At 40.9% G+C, this 8,213-nt stretch overlaps 1 long non-coding RNA gene across 1 annotated transcript; it reads right to left on the bottom strand.

Annotated features, from left to right (window-relative positions):
• Positions 1–5,935: 5,935 nt before the first annotated feature.
• On the bottom strand, positions 5,936–8,193 carry LOC139553448 (uncharacterized). The gene is made up of 2 exons (XR_011670656.1): positions 7,078–8,193; positions 5,936–6,227 (listed from the first exon to the last, which is right to left on the bottom strand). It is a non-coding gene; the product is annotated as an uncharacterized lncRNA (long non-coding RNA).
• Positions 8,194–8,213: the final 20 nt, after the last annotated feature.

Genomic DNA, 8,213 nt, shown 5'->3' with positions numbered 1-8,213 from the left:
ACCACATCCACAAAGTCATAACCCCGCCTATTTCTTAAATGTATGTTCTTAAAACGTGATTTTAAACCTAACCCAAACCTTAACCACACTGATAACCGTGTGCCTAACCCTAACCTTAAATTAAGGCCAAAAATCTTTTTTTTGTTTTCTTGATTGTCTACTATACTGTATAGCCCATTTTTACTTTGTGGCTGTGGTAACTAGGGATACCTGGGCCCTAAATCTGTCTTTTCCAGCAGGTGGCGTTTTTTTTCTTGCTCACCAAGCGACGAGTTTTTTTAATGGAAGTTGATGAGTGTCTAATTTGGTAAACACAATTTGAATGGTTTATTTGCTACGTGTGGCTTATTTGATCAATAGAAGTTGAGTAATTATTAGGTTGTGACGAGTGTACTGATAGAAGTAGGACACGTGACATCCCAGCAACTTTGAGAAAAACACTTTATATCGGAGTTTTGCCTAGTTGACACTCGTTACCACAGCCACAAAGTCCTAATCGAAGTGTATTTCTACAATTTAACTACGTAAATGTGATTTTAACCCTAACCTTACCTTCAGTGCTAATTTTATGCCTAATCCCAGCCGTAAATCTTTTTTTACGATAGAGACAGTATTGACTTTGTGGCTGGGGTAACTAGTGGAAACCATTGTGCCTGACGTTCACACGCATTATCTGCCCTTCGCATTGGCTAGAATGGTCTCACCTAGTCTTGCCTCCCCCCGACTGCCTTCCATTTTTTTTTTAAATACATTTATTAGAGCCAAAGATTATGGATATACTGACAAGACACATATCTCAGTTTCTGGCCGAACAATGAGAATCGTTATCCCCAAAGCGGCAAGGCGAGATGTCTAACTCCCGCCTATCCTTTCTTTGGATTGGTGGATACATCTCATTATTGTAATCTTCTTTTGAATATTCGATGTTGTTGCCCTCTACCGCCTGCATTTAATGCAGAGATGCCATGCTATTATCCTCGTACCATGAATATGTAAAGTCATCTCGAGGCAAATCCGATATAAAGTGTTGTTTCTCAAAGTTACCTTAATTTCTGTAATTGTGAATTAAACATGCAATACTAATCATCAAAAAAGATAATAAAAAATAGATAATAAATATACTTTTATTGTGTAACTAATCAGAAATTACATGACTTGTGCTCACAGTCAATAATACACAGCTTTATTGTACACACACAAATACACTTAATTTCAGCCAACACAATAACCAGCCAAGGTGGTCACTAGTGATGCACAGGCGCAGGTTGGGTGGGTTTAGGGTCAGTGAAGTTGGAGATTTATATCTCCCTCACTAACTTTAAGCAACAGCTATCTGAGCAGCTTACCGATCGCTACAGCTGTACACAGCCCAACTGTAAATAGCCCATCCAACTTACCTACCTCCTCCCTCAGCTCTTTTGCACACCAGTATTTCAACATGCACATCATCATCTGCACATCTATCACTCCAGTATTAATTTGCTGAATTGTAATTACTTCGCTAATATGGCATATTTGTTGCTTTACCTCCTTACTCCATTTGCACACACTGTATATAGATTTTTCTATTGTGTTATTGACTGTACTTTTGTTTATCCCACGTGTAACTCTGTGTTGTTGTTTTTTGTCACACTGCTTTGCTTTATCTTGGCCAGGTCGCAGTTGTAAATGAGAACTTGTTCTCAACTGGCCTACCTGGTTAAATAAAAAAAATATTGTGTGGATGAAGAGCGTGTGGGTTTAGGGCGGGTTGAATAAACAGAAAACAATACCCTGCCTTAAAACATCTAAAAATATCTAATTATTGTGCAATTTACAATACCAGTCAAAAGTTTTAGAATACCTAATCATTCAAGGGTTTTTCTTTATTTTTACTATTTTGTACATTGTAAAATAATAGTGAAGACATCAAAACTATGAAATAACACATATGGAATAAGTCGTGAAGAGGGCACAACAAAACCTATTCCCCCTCAGGAGACTGAAAAGATTTGGCATGGATCCTCAGATCCTCAAAAGGTTCTACAGCTGCAACATCGAGAGCATCCTGACTGGTTGCATCACTGCCTGGTACGGCAACGGGAGTGCGTACGGCCCAGTACATCACTGGGGCTAAGCTGCCTGTCATCCAGGACCTCTACACCAGGCGGTGTCAGAGGAAGGCCCTAAAAATTGTCTAAGACCCCAGCCACCCCTGTCATAGACTGTTCTATCCGCTACCGCATGGCAAGCGGTACCGGAGCACCAAGTCTAGGACAAAAAGTATTCTCAACAGCTTTTACCCCCAAGCAATAAGACTCCTGAACAGGTAATCAAATGGCAACCCGATCTTTTACACATAGTCACTTTAACTATACATTCATGTACATATTACCTCAATTAGCCCGACTAACCGGTGCCCCAGCACATCGGCTACCCGGACTATTAGCATTGTGTTCCGCCACCCCCCAACCGCCAACCCTTCTTTTACGCTGCTGCTACTCTCCGTTTATCATCTATGCATAGTCACTTTAACTATACCTACAGTTGAAGTTGGAAGTTTACATACACCTTAGCCAAATACATTTAAACTCAGTTTTTCACAATTCCTGACATTTAATCCCAGTAAAAATTCCCTGTTTTAGGTCAGTTAGGATCACCACTTTATTTAAGAATGTGAAACGTCAGAAAAATAGAAGTGAATTATTTATTTCAGCTTTTATTTCTTTCATCACATTCCCAGTGGGTCATAAGTTTACATACACACAATTAGTATTTGGTAGCATTGCCTTTAAAATGTTTAACTTGGGCCAAACGTTTCAGGTAGCCTTCCACAAGCTTCCCACAATAAGTTGGGTGAATTTTGGCCTATTCCTCCTGACAGAGCTAGTGTAACGGAGTCAGGTTTGCGGCCTCCTTGCTCACACAAGCTTTTTCAGTTCTGCCCACAAATTTTCTATAGGATTGAGGTCAGGGCTTTGTGATGGCCACTCCAATACCTTGACTTTGTGGTCCTTAAGCCATTTTGCCACAACTTTGGAAGTATGCTTGGGGTCATTGTCCATTTGGAAGACCCATTTGCGACCAAGCTTTAACTTCCTGACTAATGTCTTGAGATGTTGCTTCAATATATCCACATCATTTTCCTTTCTCATGAAGCCATCTATTTTGTGAAGTGCACCAGTCACTCCTGCAGCAAAGCACCCCCACAACATGATGCTGCCACCGCCGTGCTTCATGGTTGGGATGGTGTTCTTCGGCTTGCAAGCCTCACCCTTTTTTCTCCAAACATAACGATGGTCATTATGGCCAAACAGTTCTATTTTTGATTCATCAGACCAGAGGACATTTCTCCAAAAAGTACGATCTTTGTCCCCATGTGCAGTTGCAAACCGTAGTCTAGCTTTTTTATGGTGGTTTTGGAGCAGTGGCTTCTTCCTTGCTGAGCGGCCTTTGAGGTTATGTCGATATAGGACTCGTTTTACTGTGGATATAGATACTTTTGTATCTGTTTCCTCCAGCATCTTCACAAGGTCCTTTGCTGTTGTTCTGGGATTGATTTGCACTTTTCGCACCAGGTATGTTAATCTCTAGGAGACAGAACGTGTCTCCTTCCTGAGCGGTATGGTGGCTGCGTGGTCCCATGGTGTTTATACTTGCGTACTATTGTTTGTACAGACGAACGTGGTATCTTCAGGCATTTGCAAATTGCTCCCAAGGATGAACCAGACTTGTGGAGGTCTAGAATTGTTTTTCTGAGGTCTTGGCTGATTTCTTTTGATTTTCCCATGATGTCAAGCAAAGAGGCACTGAGTTTGAAGGTAGGCCTTGAAATACATCCACAGGTACACCTCCAAATGACTCAAATGATGTCAATTAGCCTATCAGAAGCTTCTAAAGCCATGACATAATTTTCTGGAATTTTCTAAGCTGTTTAAAGGCACAGTCAACTTAGTGAATGTTAACTTCTGACCTACTGGAATTGTGATAAAATTAATTATAAGTGAAATAATTAATTGTTTTCCAACAATTGTTGGGAAAATGATTTGTGTCATGCACAAAGTAGATGTCCTAACCGACTTGCCAAAACTATAGTTTGTGAATAAGACATTTGTAGAGTGGTTGAAAAACGAGTTTTAATGACTCCAACATAAGTGTGTGTAAACTTCCGACTTCAACTGTACATGTACATATTACCTCAATTAGCCCGACTAACTGGTGCCCCCGCACATTGACTCTTTACTGGTACCACCTGTATATAGCCTCGCTACTGTTATTTTCACTGTCATTTTACAGTTTAAATTTCTTTCCTTATCTATTGTTTACCTAATACCTATTTTTTAATAAAACATTGCACTGTTGGTTAGGGCTTGCAAGTAAGCATTTCACTGTAAGGTCTACACCTGTTGTATTCAATGCACTTGACAAATACACTTTGATTTGATTTTAGTAACCAAAAAAAGTGTTTAACAAATCAAAATATATTTTATATTTGAGATTCTTCAAATAGCCACCCTTTGCCTTGATAACAGCTTTGCAAACTCTTGGCATTCTCTCAACCAGCTTCACCTGGAATGCTTTTCCATCAGTCTTGAAGGAGTTCCCACATATGCTGAGCACTTGTTGGCTGCTTTTCCTTCACTCTGCGGTCCGACTCATCCCAAACCTTCTCAATTAGTTTGAGGTCGGGGGATTGTGGAGACCAGGTCACCTGATGCAGCACTCAATCACTCTCCTTCTTGGTAAAATAGCCCTTACACAGCCTGGAGGTGTGTTGGGTCATTGTCCTGTTGAAAAACAAATGATAGTCCCACTAAGCCCAAACCAGATGGGATGGCGTATCGCTGCAGAATGATGTGGTAGCCATGCTGGTTGAGTGCACCTTGAATTCTAAATAAATCACAGAGTGTCACCAGTAAAGCAACACACCATAACACCTCCTCCTCCATGCTTTACGATGGGAAATACACATACAGAGATCATCCGTTCACCCACACCGCGTCTCACAAAGACACGGCGGTTGGAACCAAAAATCTCTAATTTAGACTCCAGACCAAAGGACAAATTTCCACCGGTCTAATGTCTATTGCTCTTGTTTCTTGGTCCAAGTAAGTTTCTTCTTCTTATTGGTGTCCTTTAGTGGTGTTTTTGTTGTTGCAGCAATTCGACCTTGAAGGCCTGATTCACACAGTCTCCTCTGAACAGTTGATGTTGAGATGTGTCTGTTACTTGAACTCTGTGAAGCATTTATTTGGGCTGCAATTTCTGAGGCTGGTAACTCTAATTAACTTATGCTCTGCAGCAGAGATAACTCTGGGTCTTCCATTCTTGTGGCGGTCCTCATGAGAGCCAGTTTCATCGTAGCACTTGATGGTTTTTGCGACTGCACTTGAAGAAACTTTCAAAGTTCTTGAAATGTTCTGGATTGACTGACCTTCATGTCTTAAAGTAATGATGGACTGTCTTTTCCATAATATGGACTTGGTCTTCTACCAAATAGGGATATCTTCTGTATACTGCCCCTACCTTGTCACAACACAACTGATTAGCTCAAACGTATTAAGGAAAGAAATTCCACAAATTAACTTAACAAGGCACACCTGTTAATTGAAATGCATTCCAGGTGACTACCTCATGAAGCTGGTTGAGAGAATTCCAAAAATATATTTGGTTACTACATAATTCCAAATGTGTTATTTCATAGTTTTGATGTCTTCACTATATTTCTACAATGTAGAAAATAGTAAAAATAAAGAAAACCCCTGTAATGAGTAGGTGTGTCCAAACTTTTGACTGGTGCTGTATATATTTTAAAAAATCTATATTTTCCTTTATTATTTTTACTATCACCCCTCTCCTAATTGGAGGAAACTAATGGACAACAACACTTAGGCTTCTACTTCCAGCTTATACATACTTTATCAATTTACAGACACAATGTACTTTACAATAGTTATCTTATCTTTAAATCAGACTTTATTAGTATAATGAGTAATCCAGGAATGTCGCAAGTCAATTTACATAAGAAACTCTACAGAGCACCTAAATTACTTCTGGACACGAATAGTGGGGGAGCTCCTCCTCCTCCTTCTCACCACTCCATACAGTCCCATTTTTCCCACATTCTTGCCGGGATAAGCCTCTTATATCTCCCTTGCACATGCAATGGTAGGTCAGGGATGCGGGAGTGACGGACAGGTTCCGGGTTGTTGGGGGCCGAGGCCGAGAGACCCACACAGTTACTGCTCCTAAACGGAGGGGGGTCATAGAGGTAATGGGGTTAGTATGTGTGTTTGTGGTGCAGTGTAAGTTGGCTACGGGAACAGGCCTAGGTGTCTGTAGCCTAGTCCCAGATGTGTGCTCTTGCCAACTCCATTGCTGTCATTGTCAAGCCAAACATTTGGCATCACCATTAGTGACAAGGGGTTGGAATGATGGCACCAACAGACTGGGACTCAGGGTAAGAATATGTGTGTGAGTGAGTGAGTGAGTATTTTGTGGCGAGAACTGAACAGTGGAAGATATCTCTCCTCCTATCTGTGTTGTCATAGTTTCTTATCCCTCAGGTGAAATATTTCAGACAATGTAAATAATCTCTACTCCTCCTCAGTGTTAGAGAAGATGAGAGAGAATATTAAAAGGCAGGTATCTTACATCACCGGTTAGAAAGTTGGGCCAGTAACTGAAAGGTTGCTGGTTCGAATCCCCAAGCCGACAAGGTGAAAAATCTGTCTGTGTTGTTGAGCAAGGTACTTTTAAACCCTAATTGGTCATGTAAGTCACTCTGAATAAGAGCTTCTGCTAAATTACAAAAATTGTAAATCAGTCAGGATGGGAAGGAAGAAGATACTACCATCTTGTGGTAGTTGCAGACTGATAGTCAATGTACATTTTTTGCAAAAGGGGGTCAGATCAAATAGGCCTACACATTTAATTTCCCATGGAATGAGCCTTGAGTAAATAAGTAAAGCATGTGTGTGTATCTGTATGTGTGTTTGGGGAAGGGATGTTAAGCCTGTTTGTTGTAGTATAGTACTGCACCATGTCCGTGTGTGTGTGTCTCTCTTTGTGTGTCGTCCTTCTTCATCCATTTCTCACCTGTTCGTGAGTCCGTTGCTGAGGCTGCCTCCTACCAGTGTCTGTTGGGAGGGCAGAGCAAGGCAGCTGAGCTGCTATCTACTCTGCCTTCTCTGGCCCCCGGGGATGGACTGGCATGGGCACCAGCTCAACACCGACAGCCACTCCTCCACTGCAGGCCCCTCCTGCCTCTCCGCCTAGAACAGCACCCAGAGACCACCACCACCTCACAGCCCGGCCCAATGCAGCTAGGCCACTGGGGAAATAAGAACAGAAGACAACATTGTCTATACAACAATAACAACAACAGGCCACTAGAGAGATGGACAGAGAAGTCAACAAAGGACAGGGTACTGTTTAGAAGGCACAATAAGAAAGAAAACACAGTGAAACAGGAGGTAGAATACTATCTGAACTTGTGAAATATCAGATGTTTTTTGTTTGCAACACGTTTTGTTATGGTGTGTGCCGTAATGAACACAACCCAGCTTCAATAAAAAAACATAAAGGACAGCATCAACAGGGTTGAGTTCAGATGGATGACAATGCACACATTGAAGATTGTAGAAGGCTAAATGTAATGAATACAGGTGATATGATTAATTGCTAGACCTACTTGGCAGAGAGACACATAAGATAATATCTAGACAATTTCTTTATATCTGAACTTTCGACAAGGTTGTTCTCTACTGAACACACACCCACTTAACAAGAGAGAAAGAGAGGTGAGCGACTACACCTAGATGGAACCAAACCAGGTTATCCCAATCATTTGGTGTGTGTGTGTGAATATATGGACAATGGAGGAGGTATATATAATATAAAACCACTTCTAACACTATTTTTCCCGTTTAACGCCTTAAATATGCGCCATTACCCATCTATCTCATCTTTCTATTTGTAGCTAGCTAAACTAACGTTAGCTAACCAAGCTAGTTTACTAGCTAGCTGATCGTTTTATGAACATAACTTGTGAGCATCGCATTCAGATGAGCTTTAAAATATATATATATTTATCCCCATTTCCGATGATCCAGTGATCTCATCCATGATGTCTTGGCGGCTGTGTCGCAAGCTAAAGGCAAAAAACGTAAACAAAGAGGATACATGCGAGTAGAGCAACTGAGTTTGGAAGTCACACACACATGTCCATATAT

The sequence above is a fragment of the Salvelinus alpinus genome, chromosome 25 (genome assembly GCF_045679555.1).
Source record: "Salvelinus alpinus chromosome 25, SLU_Salpinus.1, whole genome shotgun sequence".
Taxonomy (NCBI): domain Eukaryota; kingdom Metazoa; phylum Chordata; class Actinopteri; order Salmoniformes; family Salmonidae; genus Salvelinus; species Salvelinus alpinus.
Note: the sequence above shows the minus strand (reverse complement) of the source record. Positions and strands in the feature narration are given on the sequence as shown.